General features: G+C 40.6%; 3 long non-coding RNA genes across 3 annotated transcripts; 1 reads left to right on the plus strand and 2 right to left on the minus strand.

Moving 5' to 3' along the window:
- Positions 1-369: 369 nt before the first annotated feature.
- LOC122219580 lies at positions 370-17205 on the plus strand. The gene is made up of 3 exons (XR_006202453.1): positions 370-1030; positions 2845-2920; positions 17038-17205. It is a non-coding gene; the product is annotated as an uncharacterized LOC122219580 (long non-coding RNA).
- On the minus strand, positions 3863-11555 carry LOC122219579. Its single transcript, XR_006202452.1, has 4 exons — positions 11410-11555; positions 10897-11050; positions 9222-10044; positions 3863-3901 (listed from the first exon to the last, which is right to left on the minus strand). It is a non-coding gene; the product is annotated as an uncharacterized LOC122219579 (long non-coding RNA).
- A 1570-nt stretch (positions 17206-18775) lies between the features above and the next one.
- On the minus strand, positions 18776-20527 carry LOC122219578. The gene is made up of 3 exons (XR_006202451.1): positions 20408-20527; positions 19436-19493; positions 18776-19068 (listed from the first exon to the last, which is right to left on the minus strand). It is a non-coding gene; the product is annotated as an uncharacterized LOC122219578 (long non-coding RNA).
- Between the last annotated feature and the right edge of the window lie 433 nt (positions 20528-20960).

A 20960-nucleotide genomic window follows, 5' to 3' on the forward strand; every position in this document is an offset into this window, starting at 1 on the left:
GAAATGTCTTTTGGAAGTGATCTTTTGTTCTCCCATAGAACATATCGGATCATAAATTCAATACCTTATATCGCACCTATAGTGTAGAGCTCATAAGAGGCATAGATTTGACCTGTGGACAGGATGTCTATCTTTGGGTGTTCGTATATGTTCGAATACAGATTCTTATATTTATTTACCCATCAAGTATAGATGGAAGGGAGTACATAAAGATAAAAGAGCCACGGGCACAGTCAAAAACTATAAAGGGTCTATAAACAACCTCTTAACTCTAAAGTTTAGCCTGCCGGAATTTCATAGATGTTGGCAGAAAACGTGAGATTCTTCAGTCAGAAACAAATGATTTTATTAGTCATAGTGAGAGCAGCAAACAGAATTTGCATTTATTCCCTGAATCCCAATTCTCACAGGGCCACACGAAGAGGGCCAAGTGACCCTGCACGTATAGTAGGTTGCATTCTAGAACACTGAGCCTAGGGAACTAGAATCTTTTTTAATGAGAAATAAGCATTACCTCCCTTTGTCCTGGAAGAAGATATCCTTCTGGGTGGTAAGCAAACCTGCCCCTTGATCCAAAGGGAGACACCATACCTGTCTTCCAAAATTGTTCACTACACAGACATCGCAACAAGAACAGTTACGTGCAGAAATCAGAGGGACCCCTAGAAAATGGTTTTTTAACAATATCCACTCCTGGTTTCTATGCCATCCTGGCTTCTGGTAAATTTATCCACTCCATCTGCCACACTGATAAATCTGACCAACAGTGGCTGGGACCAAATCCATTTAATTTGTCTCATACGGCATTTAATTGACACTATTTTCGACAGGACTCCACTCTGTCAGCAGGACTTCTGGGCAGCAGATCGGGCCAGCCTACCGTATCAACCAATCGTGACCTCAAGGGTCCGAGGCTCAAGTCGTTGAACAAAACCCCAGGAAATCATCAAGATCTACCCTGGAAAGCCAGATAGCTTTCTCCTTAACTTTCCATACTGGCTTTTCTCCTCAGCCCAAGGCATTAATCCAGGTACCGCAGGATGTATCAGTGATCGCACAGACTTCCCCTTGCCTGCAGGGACAAAGCCTACAGCAATTCTGTCATCCGTAACAACATTAGTCAGTGAGTTGTGCTGACTTGAGTGGCTTCTAGGGCTAAGGTGATAATGGTGAACACTTCGGTTAAAGTCAGGGTCAAAATTTGTATCACCTTTTCTAATTGGATGGTCTTGTCATAGGGGATACTGCCTGAAGGGTAGGCACAAAGAACAGGTCAGTTTTTCCTCTGCTGGAAGGTTCTTCTGAATAATCTCCTGGAAGGTTCTTCTGAATAATCCCCTGGTAGACTCATTAGAAGAGATCTCTATATTCATCTAGAAGGAAAGCTTCATAATTTGCTGGTGGCATTTCCTTAAACACCTGGAGGTTTCTTTTCTTTTTTTTTTTTCTTTTCCTTCTACCTGGAGGTTTCTCCCATCCGAGTACTAACCAGGCCTGACCCTACTTAGCTTCCGAGATCAGACAAGATCGGGAGCGTTCAGGGTGGTATGGCCATAGACCTTCTACCTGGAGGTTTCAGAGGACCTCCCTTCAAACTCACACAGCTATGATTCAAGTCATCAGGTTTTCAGTAAGGAGGCAAGTTAATGATGGCTTCCACAGATGGTATTCCTGGAAATAAAGCATTATTTACAATTTGGGGGACTCCCGGTTGGATTTCTATCAGTTTGGGGTACAGTCGGACTGTCCCCTAGCTGACTGGTTGGCCTTAGTTTCCCAGTTTGGTTCAAATAATTGAGTTTAGTATTATTCTTGGAGCAACTGGCTGATGGCAGTAAATCCAACCTGTCCTGTTGGTCCCTGTCGCCAGCCACATGTCATTTGTCATTTAGACTGATTGATCAATGGCTATGGTAATAGGAACTGGAAAGACATCTAGAAACAGGGTCTAGTATTTTGTGTGGGTGATACAGGAAGCTGTAGCCATGCCTTGCTGCTGCTGAGAGAAAGTATAAGAAAAGCCAAGAGAAATGGTGATCAAATGTTGGAGATGGACCAGAGCCAGCAGAGACATGACCAGGCCCAGCAGTCATTGAAATTTAGGGAGCCAGCAATAGTTTGGGAGACTTATACCAGGGGGTCTTTAGAAAAGAAGGTTCCAGGGCGTTTCTGAAAGACAAAAATCATTAATAATCCTCTTCTCCTTACCTCCCAAGGTATATAAGTGGTTCCCCACCAGGTATTGAGGTCGTTGGTCAACTTACGCCTCCACAAAATTGGTGCATCCCATTCCATGAAATGTAACTTCACCTTTATTTCATGCACCCCTTACATTTTTTTTTTTTTTCTGGAAAAGTGAAGTATGCAACAGGCAGGAGCATTTTTATAAAATGTATGGAGACCTTGGGGCACCTGGCTGGCTCAGTGGGAGGAACGTGTGACTCTTGATCTTGGGGTTTGTGAGTTCTAGCTCCATGTTGGGTGTACTTAAATAAATACATATTAGAAAACCACACAGTGACATATTAGGGATCCCACTTTGACCTGTGTGGACGACTTTAGAGAGACTTGCAAACAGGTGGTCATTATACTTTCATTTATAGTCTAAAGCTGTATCATTCCACTGAGACAATCCAGGTGGCTGGGCCAGAATTACGTTTGAATTCCTTATCCTTCATTTTGGCTGGGCTGCTTCCTAGAGATTGTACCAAGCAGACAAGACTAAGACTGCCATTAAGGGAAAGAAAAAGAAATATCCTGTCCAGGAAATGTTGGGCTGAAATCCTGAATTTTCAAAAGAGATCTAAATAATATTCTATACTTCTCATCCTCCTCATTGCTCAGGAAACATCTAAGAGAAGATGAGAAGATGAGCCTTCATGGGGCCAGTCACATTCAGTGACCAGACTGTCTCACTAAGGTATGTGGATGTTGAGTCAGATATATTATTTATTTATAAATTTATAAAATTAGTTTTATTGAGACCATAATTCACATACCATACAATTCACCCATTTAGGATGTACAATTCACTGGTTTTTAGTATATTCACAGATATGTGCAACCATCACCATAGTCAATTTTAGAACATTTTCGTCACCTTAAAAAATAAATCCTATATCCCCTAGCCATCCCCAACCCTCAAACCCAGCCCCATCCATCTCAACTTCCAGCCCTAAACAACCATTAGTATACTTTCTGTCTCTATAGATTTACAGATTCAACCATGCTGTAGCACGTATCATTATTTTATTCTTTTTTATGGCCAAACAACCCATTATATGGACATACCACATTTTGTTTATCCCTTCGTTAGTTGATGGATAATTGGGCTGTTTCCATCTTTGACTCCTATGAATAATGCCACTATAAACACTCATGTACAAGTTTTTGTGTGTGGACATTGGTTTTAATTTTCATGGATATATATACAAGAGTGGAATTGTTGGTCATATGGTAACTCTACGATTAATCTTTTGTGGAACTGCCAGAATGTTTTCCAAAGTGATGGCATCATTCTATATTTCCATCATCAGTAGATGAGGGTTATTATTTCTCCACACTTTTACCAACTCTTGTTACTCACTTTTTGATTCTTTTTGAGGAAGTGGTGTCTCATTGTAGTTTTGATGCAATAAATAATGTTGAGCATCTTTTCATGTGCTTATTGACCTTTTGTATATCTTCCCTTAAAGAAATGTCTTAGGGAGCCTGGGTGGCAGAGTGGTTAAGCATCTTGATGGTTAAGATGACTCTTGATCTCAGCTCAGGTCACAATCTCACTGTTCGTGGATTCGAGCCCTTCACTGGACTCTGTGCTAATGGGGTGGAGCCTTCTTGGGATTCTGTCTCTCCTTCTTTCTGCCTTTTCCCTCCTCGTGCACGTGCTCTCTCTCTCTCTCTAAAAAATAAATAAACAAAAAAATTAAAAAAAAGAAATATCTTTATTCTTTTGCATGTGGCTATACAGTTGAATTGTCTGTTTCTCCCTTTATTTCTGTCAGTTTTGTATTATATATTTTGGTGCTGTGTTATTGGATACATATATGTTTATAATTATTATATCTTCCTGATGCACTTGCCCTTTTATCATTATAAAATGTCCTTCTTTATCTCTAATAACTTTTATTTTTCTTTAAAGTCTATTTTGTCTTACAGTAATATAGCGACATCATCTTTCTTGTGGTTGTGTTTGCATGGGGCATTATTTAATATCCTTTTGCTTTCAATATCTCTGTATTTGAAATTAAAGTACGTCTGCTGAAGACAGCATGTATTTGGATCACAGGTTTTAATCCAATCTGGCAGTCTCTGCCTTTTGATTGGATTGTTTAATCTATTCAGATTTAATATTATTTTCAATAACAGCTGAATTCATGTCTGACACTTTTACTTTTCATTTTTTATGTGATTCATGTCTTTTTTGTTCCTCTATTTCTCTTTTATTGCTTTATTTCACATTAAGTGAATATTGTCTCATGCAGCATTTTATTTCATGATTTTCTTCACTATATATTTTTGCATTTTCTCTAGAGTTAACCGTATACATCTTCATGATCAGAATCAGCTTCAGATTTATACTAACCTTTCAAGTGAGATATAGAAAGGTTATTGCTTTTACCCCTTTTTGTGATATTATTGCTATATATAAAATCTATTTTCTTTTCCCCTTTTAACATATCAAATCTATAAATATTACAAAAAAGACAATATTGTAATTATTTCTTTCTATAATTTTGTCTTTCAAAGAAGCTAAGAGAAAACAGAGAATCTGTATTTATAGCTTTCATTATATTAATCTTTGTATTTATCATTCCTGATTCTCTTTACTTGTTCTTCCAGATTTACCATCTGGAGTTATTTCCTTAGCCCAATACAGTTTTGCTCTTAATCCACCTCTTTTGTGTTAGTAGCAATTATATTACATGTCTATATGTTATGGGCCCAATAGGATAATATATACATATCATTTTATACAATTGATTTTTATTTTTTATTTTTTGGCAATAAATATCAAACTAATTTATTTGTTATGGATGCCACAGACATATTATTCCATTGATAGCATTTTACATAGTATACATATATCTGAATCCTAAACAAATCTTCTCTCACCCTAGATCTCATAACATTTGTCTGTTAAAGTAAACGCAAGGTTCTCAGCTCAGTACTCAAGTGCCTTTCATCATTAGATCCTACAGCTTCCACCTATCCACCCATTTGCCTGGAATCCTGATGCAGGCCACCCAACAACATCCAACACCTCTCGACCAATCTCACTTCTTTGTTTTTTCCTTTGCTATTCTTTGCTCTCCCAATAGCCTTCACTCTACCTATCCAACAGTTCCAAGATCAGGCTCAAAACTTATTTTCAAGAGCATACTTTAGGAATCTATCCCAGAAATGAAATTGTTTCTTATTTTAAATACCACAGTAGTCTTCTAGTATGGACTTTGCTTTAAGAAATTTATAGCCAATTGTCATTATTAGCTGTAGTTATGGTTCTATAGAGTCACTGCAAACATTGAATCGGTTCTTGGTAAAATAAAAGTAAAATAAAGAGAGGTTTCTGGGAGCCTCCAGTCATAACATTTTCCTAAACTGGTCAAGGGATAATCTTGTTTTATGTTTCAAGAAGTATTATTTATTTATTTATTTATTTATTTATTTATTTATTTAATATATAATTTATCGTCAAATTGGTTTCCATACAACATCCAGTGCTCATCCCAACAGGTGCCCTCCTCAATGCCCATCACCCACTTTCCCCTCTTCCCTACCCCCCTTCAAATTGATTTTTAAATAAGAGAAGAAAGGAGAATGTGTATTTATATAGCCTCTTGTTATTACATAAATACCTTAACCAGTACTTGTTGATTTTTTTGGTATGAATGCTAATTTCTGTTTGAGGTCACTTCAGCCTGAATAACTTCCTTTAGTATTTCATATAAGGCTGATCTGCTTGCAAAAAATTCTCTCAGTTATTGTTTGTCTGGGAATGTCTTTATTTTGCTTTTACTTTTTCTTTTTTAAGTTTTTGTTTATTTATTTTGAGAGAGAGAGAGAGTGCGTGAGTGGGGTAGGTGCAGAGAGAGAAGGAGAGAGAATCCCAAGCGGGCTCTGCACCATTAACAGTGCAGAGCCCAAAGGGGACTGGAACTCACGAACTGTGAAATCATGACCTGAGCCGAAAACCAAGAGTCAGATGCTTAACTGACTGAACCATGCAGGTGCCCCTGCTTTCACTTTTTAAAGATAGCTTTGGTGGGGAATGCCTGGGTGGCTCAGTTAGTTGAGTGACTGACTTCAGCTCAGGTCATGGTCTCATGGTTTGTGAGTTTGAGCCCCGCATCAGGATCGCTGCTGTCAACACAGAACCCGCTTCGGATCCTCTGTCCCCCTTTCTCTCTGCACTTCCCCCGCTTGTGCTCTCTCAAAAATAAATAAAAACATTAAAAAAAAAGATTGCTTTGTTGGATATAAGGTTTTTGGTTGACAGTTTTTTTCTTTGGACACTTTGAATATGATATCCTACTACCCTTTGGTCTCCATTGTTTTTGCTGATAAATTCATGAGTAATCTTACTGGGGTTCCTTGTAAAAATGGGTTGTTTTTTTCTTACTGCTTTCAAGAGTTTATCCTGGTCTTTGACTTTCGGTGTTTTTACTTTGATGTGTTTGTCTATCGATCTCCTTGTGTTTATCCTACTTGGAGTTTGTGGAGCTTCCTGCATGTGTAGAGTAGTGGTTTTCAGTTTGACACGTTTTCAGCTATTATTTCCTCAAATATTTTTCTGCCACTTTTTTTCTATCGCTTTTCCTTCTAGTACTTCCATTATGCACATGTAGGTACACTTCATAAGGCCTTACATTGCTCTGTTCTTTTTTCTTTATTCTTATTTTACTCTGTTTTTTGGACTGCATATCCTCTATTGAGCTCTCTGTAAGTCTGCTACTTATTTTGCCAATCAAATAGTCTCTTGAGCCCCTTTATGAACTTTCAATTTCTGTAATTGTACTTTTTCAACTCCAGCATTTCCATTTGATTTTTTAATAATTTCTATCTTTTTATTGATATTGTCTATCTGATGTGACATTGTCCATTATCATTACACGCTCTTTTATTTCTTTAATATTGTTTTCTTTTAGATTATTGAACATGTTTATAATGACTCCATTAGAGATTTTTTTTGTTGTTGTTAAATTTGGTATCTGGTTATTCTCACAGTTTGTGTTGTCTGCCTTTTCCTTGGTATATGGGTCATACTCTAGTGTTTCTTTGTAAATCTTGTAACTTTTTGTTGGAAACTGGGAATTTTGGGTAATAACCTGTAGCACCTCTTAGTACTGATGACCCCCTCCTGACCTCGGGACTTGTTATTGTTATTTGTTTGCTATATTTTAGTGATTGGCTGAAATATTTTTGTGGAGTTTATTTCTCCTGCTGTATTATCCCTCTGATATTGCAACCTGGGATGTGCCCACGGTCACTCTGGGCTGGCATTTGTTAAGTTGCTGGATGATTGCTTTATTATTTTTAGCAATGCCTCATATATCTTGACTATTAGCCCATTATTGAGTGGCTTTGGAGATAAAGGCACAACAGTATCAACATGTAAATGATCCAGAGAACTAAAAACATGACTCAGTTTAGTTTTAAAGACCAAAATGCCGTGGCCCGATCCTGCTGCTTGGACTGAAAAGTAACACCATAAACCAAAAAGTGTCAACAGCAGTGAGGTTCCACCTAAGGCCTGAGAGGTGGTTAAGGGATCTCCCAGGAATGAATGGGGGCCCTAACCTGTGCAGTGTTGCTTCCCTCACTGTAAGACAATTGGATCAACTTTTGGCTAAAGGCAGAAGTCTGTTGTGCAGTGATGATTCTGCCTCAAAGAATATGACTTTTCTTTTTTTCCCCCCAGTATAAGATGGTGGAAATACTGCCATGTCCAGTATGATGACGAATCCAGGCAACAATGGTGACAAACTGCATGATGCAGACTTAGTCAGGGACTTGATTTCAGTTGGTTTCATCAGAGAATAGGCCCTTACATGGCATCTACATGAGTGACCCAGATGGTTCCATGAGTGGCACGATTTGTTTTCACATTTCATGGCCCTAAATAAGAGTAGCTTTAATCTGTCTTGTAGTTTCCAAGCAACAGACCAAAGAATTAGGCCGTTGGCTCCCGTTTAAGAGTCCAGAAAAATAAAACATAGTTTATCAAGGGGAATAGTGACCAGAATTGTGAGAATGGACTTGAGTTATTATGCCCACTGACTGAGCAAGTGTGTGTGCATTTTTGGTTTTGCCTCGCTGTCGTTGAGGCTGGACAGCTATCGCAGCTCAGTGGGCACAAGGGGGCTTCAACGTAGCTCATCTATCTGTGAACCGGGCCCATGCCCAAGGATTCCATTGGCCATCAACGTTGCTTCAGGCAATGAGACGAAGAATAAACTTTCCCTCAATAACATAACTGCCATTGTTCAGTTATGACCACAATGCTATGAATTTCTGCCCATGGTAGTTGCAAATTTCCTTCCTTCTGTACCCAGTGTAAGTGGGTGTCTCTGTAATTGTCGCCTGAGAGAAGTCAACACCTTCTGTCCTCACCAGAACGAATCTTAGTATTAGTTGTTACGATGGGGCAGACTTGAGGCTGACAGCCAGATTGGTGAGGAAGTCCCCCTTTCCAGGGAAGAGTTAGCAATACTTAGGGTGCTGTTCAGCTGATTGTCTTTGCATCTGCTTCTTGAGACTTGGCTAACTATAGGGTTGGGAGGTTAGAAACATTTCTTCCTTGTTTGGTCAATACATCCACTCTCTTACACTGGGCAAAAAATAAAGAACATCATGTTCTTTGAAGCAAAGTTGTCACTGCATGCCAGACTTCGGACTTTTGCCAAAAGTTGATCCAATTGCTTTACAGCGAGGGAAGCGACACTGTACCTTGCTTACTGATTTCCGTGGACTTTCCTCAATTCCTATCAATTTTCCCACATGGCCCCCTTCCAGAAAGTCATATGCCTGTCAGCCTCCAATCCTTGTTGACAAAACAGTCAAGAACAGTGAAGGGTCTGAGATTTCTCCCAATTTTCAAGCTATCACCTTAGCCTGTGTATTGATTATCAATGGCTCAGTACCATAGAATTAGAGGCTTAAAACAAGGCACATCTACTATTTCACAGATTCTGTAGGTCGCAGTTTAGGCATGGACTCACTGGGTCCTCTGCAAGGACTGTATTCTTCTCTGAAGCTTGACTAGAAACCATCTGCTTCCAAGCCCACAGAGTAGTTTGCAGCATTCAGTTTCCTATAGGCTGTGGACTGAGGGCCCCCATTCTTGCTAGTTCAGCTGGAGGCTATCTTCAGTTGTTTACTATGCGGGTTCACAACATGGCCATTTGCTTCCTCAAGGCCACCAAGCAGGAGAGTCTCCTTGTAAGACAGACATTACAAATATATGTAATATAATTATGTACACATAATCACCTACCTTCTTGTCACATTGTTGTATGCTACTGGTTGAAAGCAAATCACACTCCTACCCACACTCAAGGGGAGAGGACATCACAGGGCATTCATATGAGCAGATGGGGACTTTGGGGACCACTCTATCTGCCAGAGTCTACTGTAGATTCACGAATGCTGGCAGAAGACATGAGACTCTTGGGGGAGAGACAAAGGACTTCTCTTTTCACAGCAAGAATAGTAGCCCAAGAATCAACATTTGTGCTGGTCCTCTGAGTGTCAGTTCCCCAAGGACAACGTAAAGAGGGCTAGGTAATATCTGTACATGCAGTGGAGTGTGTTATAGGAAAGGAACTTGGAGCTTTGGAAGCCTGGATCTTTTATTAAAGGAAATAAGCATGCCTGACCTGGGCCCTGAAGGGAGACACCACCACTATCTTCCAAGACTGTTCACTCTGCAAACATCCTGGAAAAAAGAGTCTAAAACAACTGTCTGCTTGCAAGATGTGCAGACACATACAATTCATGGAGCATTATCTTTCCGTGGGCAGATCTTGACTCTGAGGAGCATATCTAGGTACAATAGAAAAATATAACCATGTATATCAATAACCCTCATGCATCAAGTCTGAAAAGGGAAATTCAGTGTGGTACGGCAGCTCAAAGGAAGGCAAAAGTATTCCTAACTCTACAGATGAGACATTCCATCACAGAATTTATGTTGGAATTTAAAGCATTTCTGAGATTTTAGCTACTGAGGGAAGGTAGAAAAGAAAGGAAGAATATATAGAAGCATCAGGAAGAGCAGAGGTACAGAGAAGGGAAGCCATGTTGGGCAGTTTCACTGGATGCAACTGTAGGGGGAGAGAAAGCAGCATGGCGAAAAGTCTGGAAGTGTAAAATCAGGTTGGCTAATCGTGGGCCTTACATGTCTACGTAGGTGCCAGTAAGCTGTTTCGGGGAGCTAAAAGTGCTGTCCTTAAAGTGCCTTGAGTGAATGAGGGAGCGAGGACGAATTTATTCAGTACTGTGCTGTGGCAATTGTAATCTGGAGGTAGTGGCATGAATCCGAGGTGCAAAATGACTCAAATTCTAAGCAGAATTCTTAGAGAAACGACTCTTGTGGAAGGTACAAGTCAGGAGGTGGGGAAAATCTAAGGTGGCTCTTTGGCAGCGGGAAGGGAAAGGTCAGAGTTGGATGTATGCTTTTTCATTGGTAGAATCTGCTGGACCTGATGGCTCGTTGCTCCCGTAACACAGCAAAAAGGGACGAGTCAAGAAGTAACCCAAGGAGCCGAAAGGCGAGTGGCATCAGGATGAGAAATACAGAAGTTTTAAGAAGGTGCAGGTAATGGGGAGGAGATGATACATTTGGTTTGGGGTAAACAAAACCAAACAAAACAAAAAGGCCCTTTGAAAACGCACCTGTTTGAAGAGTAAGGTAATCTCTTGATGCACCTAGAGATACTTCACCAATGGGTGCCAAGAGACGTTTAAAGCATTGAAACACAAATTCAGGGTCATCCTATTAAGCATGGGTGGTAATAATTAGGTCGGATATTTTCTTTCATTTGGCTGCCTAAGGAAAAGAATAATGCATTTAAACTGGGATTGGTAAAAATTGGATCATTTCCATACCTTTCAGATCGGAGAATTCTGACTATATATTATAGTTCATTCAAGTAGGCAGAGGTAGCTTTTAAAAAGCTGAAAGCTTATAATTTAAGGTATAGGTCTTAATTTTTAAACTCAGTGGCTACCCTAAGTGAGATGGACACATGTTAGCTTTTCTCATCGAGGGAGAGTGATCTGATTTTACATACTTGACCTTGGCTGGGGAAGGGTAACAGGAAAGGAGATGTACCCTTCTCTGCTGAGCCTTTAGCGTAGCCCAGATTTAATGCATGTGCTTTTGTTCATTCGTGAGTGTGTACTCACCAGGGAGCACTATAGCAATTTGTGTTCCCATTTGTAACTTTTCAGGTTTTGCCTCACAGAGTCAACCTTCGTGTTTGTTTTCCATTCACGGAATACAGACTTACGATGAAAGGAATTGTCATTAAACACACTTGGATTCTTGGATGCTCCGACTGAATAGGGAAGAGGGAAGGGGGGTCAGAGGGGAGAGAAAGAAACAGAGAGACCTTCAGAGAATGCCTTCCTTCTCATTCTACATTTTAGAGATCAACAAGATAACTTATTAAATGAAAGAAGGAAGCACTCACCTGCTGAGTAGTGCCCTTTACACGCTCCATTCTTTAATCTGCAATACAACCCCATTTATTCCTCTTCTCAGTTTACACATTAATAGACTAAAGCTCAGGAACTTCATAACCAGCCTCCAGCTGGAAAGTTGACTTTTAGGTAGGTAAGGTGGACGGTTCTGTCTCGTTCTTGCCACGACACCAGGAGCTTTTAATAAAGTCGCTAAACAATCAGTGTCACCAAGCATGGTTTGAAGTGACATCTATGGAGGAAAATTTCGAAGACATAAACACAGCTTGGTGCCTTTTCCAGGAAACCTTAACTGTGGCCATTGTCAGGTAGTCTCGGTTCGATACCTGAGCTTGATTAGAAACTTGCTTTTTTTTGCTCATCTGAATTCTTTATCTTGGATTCAAAGGCTTTTTCTATATCATGTTGGGGCTTTGTCCATCCAAATGGCCCTCTGGGTTTCCCTGAGCTCAGATGACTGCAGTGTCTTTTTTCTTGTCCCCGGAGCCATTTCTAGGCGCTTGGATTATTTATAATCTTCTCCCTATACCCCTTTCCTCCACAGGATGACATTTAACTACTTTCAACCATCTAGCTCACCTATAAAAACATTCGTGTAGTGCATTTAAGAAATATGGCAGTATCCGTTCCACTGTTCGTGGACTTTTTGTTTTTTTTTGTTTTTTTTCCTGTTTGAAATGATTACCAATAAAGCAACTGTAAATATTCTTGTGGTAGAGAAAGCTCCCGTTAACAAGGGAGTAGATAAATAGCCCTAAATTAGATCCAAACACTCCTCATTGCTCAAATATAAAGTAACAACAATAATAACTGCCCGTCATCCCCCACCAATGTTAACCACAGTAGCATAAATTCTGTTCTCTCTCAGTTTCTGAAGACAGTACATATTCTTTTTACAAGCATAGGTTGAAAACATATCCCCTAATTAGATTCACAGAATGGTTACCTTGTTGCTTTCCATGTTTTAGGGGAACTGTTTTGGGGTGGATTTGATTTATATTTATTTGGTCTTGAACTTGGCCATAGAAATGACAAGCCATCACACCATCTACCCTCTGGTCAGTATGTGACAGATACCAAGGTTGGGGGCTGAAGGGTTTTCTCAAGACCATGGAATTAAGAGACTGGAAGGTAGAAAGAGAAGAATCACCTTCTATCTTTATTTAAAACAGTTTCATAAGCAAATGCAACCTTAAATTGTGATTTCATTGTAGGAGCAAACTTTGTCCTAAGATTCATCTGCAGAAGTCTTAACATAAATTGCAAAAATGTCACGTTTCTGAAGAAGAAAACTTTGTTTTCTGAAAAATTTATCATTATATAACATTCCAAGACAAATAAAAGCTTGGAGCAGAAAACAGCTGGTGATATCAATGAAAAGGAAGAAAAGCGAAATATCACATTTTCATTGGAGAAAATTGCACAACTGTTGATATTGGAGAGTAGTTCTATCCCATGTGTAATTGTTATTTCTCTCTCTCTCTCTCTCTCTCTCTCTTTTTAGCAACTTTTAATGTTTATTTGTTTTTGAGAGAGAGACAGAGAGAGTGCGAGCAGGGAGGGACAGAGAGAGATACACACATGCACGCACGCACACACACACACACACACACACACACACACACACACAGAATCTGAAGCAGGCTCCAGGCTCTGAGCTGTCAGCACAGAGACTGACGCAGGGCTTGAACTCACAAACTGTGCGATAACGACCTGAACCGAAGTTGGCCGCTCAACCAACTGAGCCACCCAGGTGCCCCAGTAATTCTTATTTCTTGATTTTCCTGTATGAGTGAGTTTTATAGATAAGCAAGACCTAGGAAAATATAGTTGTTTGTTTTTATACGAAGGTTAGCGTTTTTCGTAAGTGTAGTTCTCCAATAGTTTCTCTTATGTTTTTTTAGGTAAGTATCATCTATAAATAGTAAATTTAGTGGTTGGTGCTTCCAGAACAATGTTAAATAATGGTGATGATGAGGACGTTCTTATTTTGTTCCTGACTTTAATGTCACTGCTTTAGTGTTTCTACATGAAGCATAATTGATACATTTCATTGACAATATCTCTTAGGTGATATTTAATATTTTGACTTCCATAATTTCTCAGATATTCTATAATTTGACACAGGCTTAGTCATATTCTTGACTCAATTCGTTTCATAGAGAGTTACAAATTTCCAGATGATTGGGGTTTTTACTTTGTTTTGTTTTAGGATGAATTTTCTCTCTCAGTTCTCTTACATTATGCCTTGTCCTTTGTTCTTAGTTCCTGTTCTTTTTTCATTTTGTTCTCTATTTTCTTTGTTTCTTATAAGTTTAAAAGTTTTAAATTGTGTTCTAACAATTGTCTTCATAACAATAACATTAAGAGAGTATCTATCAACTCCTTAGTATGAACAACTGAAATTAATTTCTTAAAATAAAAATGGCATATATTTAAGGTATACAACACAATGATTTGATATACATATATGTAGTAAAGTGATTACTACAGTCCAGCTAATTAATTAACATTTCTCCTCATATAGTTACCTTTTCTTTGTGTGTGATAAGTGCCCCTGAAATCTATCCTGTTAGCATCCTTCCAGAGTTCAATACCCCATTCTTAAGTAATCATTCCTGTATATTAGATCTGTAGACTTACTTATCCTACATAAATGTAACTTTGTACCCTTTGACCAGCATCTCTCCATTCCACCCCCCCCTTCCCCTTGCCCCAGTAATCAATATTCCACTCTGTTTTTATGTGTTTTTGTTTTCGTTTTGGAGCTTCCACGTGTAAGTGAGATCATATAGTTTTTGTCTTTCTGTGTCTGGTTTATTTCACTTAGCATAATGTCCTCCAGTTTCATCTACATTGTTGCAAATGGCAGGATTTCCTTCTTTTTCATGGTTGAATAATGTTCCACTGTGCATGTGCACGTGTGTGTGTGTGTCTGTGTGTGTATCCCTCCCTCCTTTCATGCAATTTTCTTTAAAAGTTTATTTTACTTATTTTGAGGGCAGGGGGTGGGAAAGCACAGGAGAGACAGAGGGAGAGGGAGAAAGAAAGAATCCCAAGCAGGCTCCATGCTGTCAGCATAGAGCCTGATACAGGGCTTGATCTCACAGACCATAAGATTATGACCTGAGTCGAAATCTAGAGTTGGATGCTCAAATGACTGCGCCACCCAGGTGCTCCCTCTAGTAGTTTCTTAAGAAGAGCTACTGGGATCTAAAGTCTGTATCTTCTTGTGGGTGGAAAAGTGTTTGTTGCCTTTATGCTTGAATGACAGTTTATCTGGGTATAAGACTCTTCAGTCACATTTTCTTTCCTTAAAGCTCTTCTGGGTGTTGTTCTTTTATCTTCTAGCATTGGATCTTTCTGTACTCTGAGGCTAGCATTTGTGTGTGTGTGTGTGTGTGTGTGTGTGTGTGTGTGTGTGTGTGATAAATATCTTGATGCTTTTTCTGGATCCCTAAATTATTCTCTCTCTGTCTTGGAAGCTTAGGAACTTTTCTGGGATATGTCTCAAAGACAATATGTTGATATTTCCATAAGTTTTCCTTTGATGCATTATGCATTTATATTCCTCAGGTCCAAGTCCTTATATGTTTGGAAACTTTTCTTGAATTATGTCTTTCTGTTTTTCTTTTTTCTTTTCTTTCTTTTTTATTACTTTATTTCTTTTCCGCAGAGACAAACAATGCAAATCTGATGTCTGATGTTTTACTTGAAAACTATTTCCTCTCTAATATTTTGAATCTGTTTCATTCTATCTTAATTTGTTTGACTTTTCTCTTTTATGATTTCAATAGTGTTGATTTCCTTTTATATTACTTCTAATTTGAATTTCATTTCTCTATTGCTTCTTTGTCCTGCTTTTTTCCTTAGGTCTTCAAGCTTATGTGTCAATTTATGTTAATTCCCTGTATCTTCCCCGGTCTTTTGCATCTTGCTTGAGCTCTTGCAGGGCCAATTGATTCATTCCCCTTTCAAAATTTATGACAATGTGTTGTCTTACAGTTTTCATCTGCTTTATGGCAATGGTTTCTGAGGGTATGTTATTTCACTTGGCATTTCTCCTCCTTTCTCTTATGCCACATTTTTTGGTATTCTGTCCCAGTTCGTTTTTTTAGAAAGATTTTCTTCCCTTCTCCTCCCCTTCCCCTTCCCCCCCTTCCCCTTCCCCTTCTCTTCCTTCTTCTTCTTCTTCTTCTTCTTCTTCTTCTTCTTCTTCTTCTTCTTCTTCCCTCCCCTCCTCCTCCTCCTCCTCCTCCTTCTTATTTTTCTTTTTCTTCTTCTTCTTCTTCTTCTTCTTCTTCTTCTTTTTCTTAAAGAAAGCACATTTTTTGGGGGACCAGCTGTAGAGAAGACAAAACCATGATTCACTCTTGCAGGAATTCTACTTACTCTTGTAGGTTGTTCCTTTGGAGTTTTTCATTTACTTCACCCAGGCCTGCTGAGATTGTTAGCAAAGGACTGCTGCTTATATAGATATTCCCTTCTTTTTCATGCTGTGTGACTTCCTTACTCCAGTATAATAGGTTAATCCAAAACTAGCGGATTAAAATGCCATTTATTAGTTATCATGAGTGTTGTGGACCCAGGCTTATTCATAAATCTGTGATTGGCTGGAGGTTGGCTAAGTCAGGCTGGGCTGCGGATGGTGTTATGCTCTATTTTACCCGCTTTCTGAGACCAGCATGCTAGTCTGTGTTTATTCTTCTTGTAGCAATAGCAGAGGTGTAAGAGGGCAAGAGGAAATACACAGGATTCTTGAGAACTTGTCTTGGAATGGAGACATCACATTTGCCTTATCCTATCGGCCAAAACAAATCAACACAGCTGAGTCAAGATGTAAAGGATGGGGAAATAGTTCCTACCTCTTTAGTGACAGGGACTGAAAGGTCACATGAAGACGAGTGTGGATACAGTGCTGCAGAATTGGGGCCATGGACACAATTTGTCGCATTTGCTAAATACAGAATACTTTGTGCAAATATAACTTATTTGTTTAATTCTCTGCTCATCCCCCATGTTCCTTGCTTTTCGTGACTTTGCGTTAACTGGTTTCAAGGAATTTCCCATTGCTGGTACATATACCCGTTCCTTTAGTTTCAAACAAGGTGAGACCCGTGGATTTCAAGGATGGCCCCGTCTGTCCTCACCTCCTGGTGTTCACACCCTTGTATAATCCCCTCCACCGAGTGTGGGCTGGACCTAGTGACTTCCTTCTAAGGAAAGATTAGTGAATGCTATTCTAAGAGTAGGTTTTAAAAACGGTGTCTTCTATCCTGCTCACACACTTTCTCTTTCTCTGGTTCTTCGTGTTTGCTTGTTTCGATGAAGAAAACTGCCACGTCGTGAGCTGCTTATGGAGAGGCCCACATGGCGAGGAACTGAGAGCGGCCTCCAGCCAACATCCAGCAAGGAACTGAGGCCTCAGTCTAAAGCCCTCAACCACATAAATGAACTCAGAAGTGGATTCTATCCCAGTCGAGACTCCAGATAACTGCAGCCCTGGCTGATACCTCACTTTCAGCTTATGAAGCGTCTTTAAGTAGAGAAATCAGCAAAGACCTTGCCCAAATTCTGACCCGCAGAAACTGTGAGGCAATAAATGATGAAGGTTAAAGCCACCGAGTTTTGAGGTAATATGTTACTCCGCAATTGCTAAGTAACACACACGGATTGTTGGTTTTTCAGACTGTGCCACTTACTTTGGAGAAGTGTGCCCTGTTGGATTTGCTTGAGATCTGTGGTCAAGGGTCTTCTCTCTCAATAGCTTGACCTTCACAGCATTTGGTATTTCTTTTTAATATGCTGCAGGTTGGCGTTTATTATTTAAAGAAGTTGTTTAGATTTACGGTAAAGGTTTATCAAAGAAAGAATTTAGAGTTGTTGCCTTTATACTTTTCATTCTGTTTATTGCTTTTGGGTGACTTTTTTTTTTTGCCCCTCTTATAAAAACCAAAGTACAAATTCTGAATTGTGCATTTCATTTTCTAAATACTTCCAGAAAGCTGCTGCTTGAGGCCCTTGGTACAGTAATATGTGAAGAACTTAATGGATGCTAGCCAGTGGCAGAATCAAGCCAGCTTTGTCCTAGTTCTCCTTGGACCCAGCACCTTCTTTCTCCATTCTCATCTTATATGTTTAACCCAAGAGGTGGCCTGTGTGGTTGTGGTGTCAGATTTTCTGTGCTGTCGGCACAGAGACTGACGCAGGGCTTGAAATCACAAGCTATGAGATCATGACCTGACCCGAAGTCAAGAGTTGGATGCTGAACTGACTGAGCCACCCAGGTGCCGTCATTTCCCTAATCTCTCAATGCTTTATAGCCTTGAGAACTAATCTTGGTAGTATTGTAAGGCTGATGAAATGAAATAATTCATGCCAAGTGTTAATACAGTGCCTGACAGATGGTAAGCCCTCAATAAATGCTAACTATGTAAAACATATATTTATTAAATGCCTATTGATTGCCTGAGGTTGTACTAGGTCATGAGCATACAAATATGTGTACAATTTGGTTCCTTTTTCTCAAGGAAATCATAGTCTTGCGAGTGAAATGGGACTAATAGTTGTGTAACATTATTGTTTGCAAACACTATCATGCACTTTGCTGTTCCGATCCTGATAAACTCACCTGTGAGGTATTATTCCTGAATTCCTGCTTTGGTTTTCTGCCTGGCATCCCAGTTGCTGTAGGATTCGAGGATGTTTTATATCCAGAGGACAGCCAGATAAAAATGTCTGTCTTCCCCACTTTCCTTCTGGAATCCATTTAGACTATTCTCTTGATAGGTATTTATACTTCACGTAAGTCTAGTGCTCATCCCAAGTGCCCTTCTCAATGCCCATCACCCATTTTCCCCTCTCTCCCCACCAACCGTCAGTTGGTTCTCGTATTTAAGAGTCTCTTCTGGTTTGCCTCCCTCCCTCTCTGTTTATAACTATTTTTTCCCCCTTCCCTTCCCCCGTGGTCTTCTGTTGAGTTTCTTAAGATCCACATATCAGTGAAAACATATGATAATTGGCAGATAGACATATTTTAGAAAATAAACTGTTTAGACCAGTGCCCTGCCGAAAACCAAAAATGCACAGCGTCTTCTCCCTGTTCAGACCAGAGTAAAACTACTCAGAGCAAACAAATGAACAACAAACAAACTACAAAACAAAGGCAAAATCCCCAGTTGTGTCTCCTTCTGTTACGCAGGTACAGCTGAGAGAGACTGCCAAGCAAGGAACAGTAGAGAGCTGGTGAGTTTCTAGGAGGTTCTGGCCAAAGCTGGGAGATCAGGTGCCTGTGGCTCATTTCGCTGGCGTTAATCTGTGATGCCTTCGGTGTCGTCACATGTATTTCATTGGTGTTTTTCCCTTATTAAATATGAAAATCATGTCAAAGGTAAATGTCAAGGGGCTATAAAATTACCCTTCTTATCTTCTGAACATTTATCAGTTGATAAATGGAAAGACACCGCTGCCAAAATAACTGAATGAATAATTTATAAATGACTGATGCATCTTGTATGTTGTTTCAGGCACAAAACAGTAGGACATCAATAATCAAAAGAAGTTGGATTAATTTAGCAGTATTTTGCCGCTGATGTTTTTATCTAAATGCTGCAGTGTGGATCCTGGTGGCCAGGGAACCTGGTTTCTCTTGTTTTGCTCCTTACCTACCTGGGGTACTGGGGGGGGGGGGGGGTACGGAGGTAGGGGAGGAGGGGGCCCCTTCTCTTACCTCAGACCTCCTTCTTTCTTATTTGATCTGCACATCCTCTCTCCCTCCATGGACCTTTCTGCAATACGCCAGGATGTAAACAAAACAAAACAAAACAAAACAAAACACCTTGATTTAAAAAGGGCTTGCACATCTCCCTTGAATTCTCACCTTGCCTAGACGTCATTTCCCCCCATTAATTTACATTGAGCCAGTGTTGTCTTTGAAATGCTAGTCTTGGGGCGCCTGGGTGGCTCGGTCGGTTAAGCGTCCGACTTCCGCTCAGGTCATGGTCTCACGGTCCGTGAGTTCGAGCCCCGCGTCAGGCTCTGTGCTGACAGCTCAGAGCCTGGAGCCTGTTTCAGATGCTGTGTCTCCCTCTCTGTCTGCTCCTCCCCTGTTCATGCTCTGTCTCTCTCTGTCTCAAAAATAAATAAACGTTAAAAAAAATAAAAAAAAAATGAAATGCTAGTCTTTAGACGACTGTCTTAAATGCATTTAGAATTCTCTAACGTTGTCATCGTGGTCACCCTAAAAGGTTCCTTAATGTGCATTAAATTAATTAATGTCCTTAAAGGACCAGAGCAGAGCTCAACCCTGTTGCTTCTCCTGGCCAGGGTTTAGGTACGTGCCAACCGCCAGCCAGAAAAAAAAACAACAACCCTGGAAGCTTTGCCTCCCTACAGCAGTAAACTCAATGGCAAGTCTTCCCGGGAAAGGCGGCGGGAGGGGGCGAGGGGGACCCATGCAGCCCCAGGAAAGTTCTGTGGAGAAAATTTGCCTGGCCTTGGAGATCTCAACCTGGATCCAATTTCCCCCGAAGGTTAAGCAGCCTTATTCTGGGACATACGCTAACAAAGGGGGAAGGGGCCAGACAATTAACATCATGATTTATTCTGACATGATTCTTGAAGGGTGGCCACTTTATTATTATTATTATTATTATTATTATTATTATTATTATTTTAAATTCCACCCTGTGGCTTTACCCACCAAGCCCGGGATCTGCTCTTTGTCATCCCATTGTCAAAACGGCCTCGCCTCTGGTCCCCAGGCCCCGCTGCCTGTTAACGTCCACGGAGCGCGACATCTAGCCCAGCGTGGTAATGGGGCTGCCCCCTCCCACTCCCGCTCGGCCGGGCTGGGCCGCGCGGGGGCCCCTCGGAGCACCGAGCGATCCCCGAGGGCTCCCCGGCTGCGCGCGCGTCAACAGCCCCTCTGCCCGGGGAAGCGGGCCTGGACGGAGATGGGGACGCACCGCCCGGCCGGGCGAGGGTGCAAAGCGGTGCCCTCCCTGGCGGGGCACCGAGCTGCTCTGCAGATCTGGCCCGGTCCCTGGACCTTCACAGGCAGTGCCGCAGAAGGCACGGGCGCTCCCGTTTGGGCATTTATTACCTGGAGCAAAATGTGCAGAGAGGGTCGGTAATGAAGTACTTGACTAATTCGGTGTGATCCAGCTGGCTGAGCCAGAGGGGCTGGCTGCCGAGGGAGGCCGGGAAACGAACGAACTCACTGCTAGCCATTTTCCCTTGGCACCTGGGAAGCC

Source organism: Panthera leo, chromosome B2 (assembly GCF_018350215.1).
Source record: "Panthera leo isolate Ple1 chromosome B2, P.leo_Ple1_pat1.1, whole genome shotgun sequence".
Taxonomy (NCBI): domain Eukaryota; kingdom Metazoa; phylum Chordata; class Mammalia; order Carnivora; family Felidae; genus Panthera; species Panthera leo.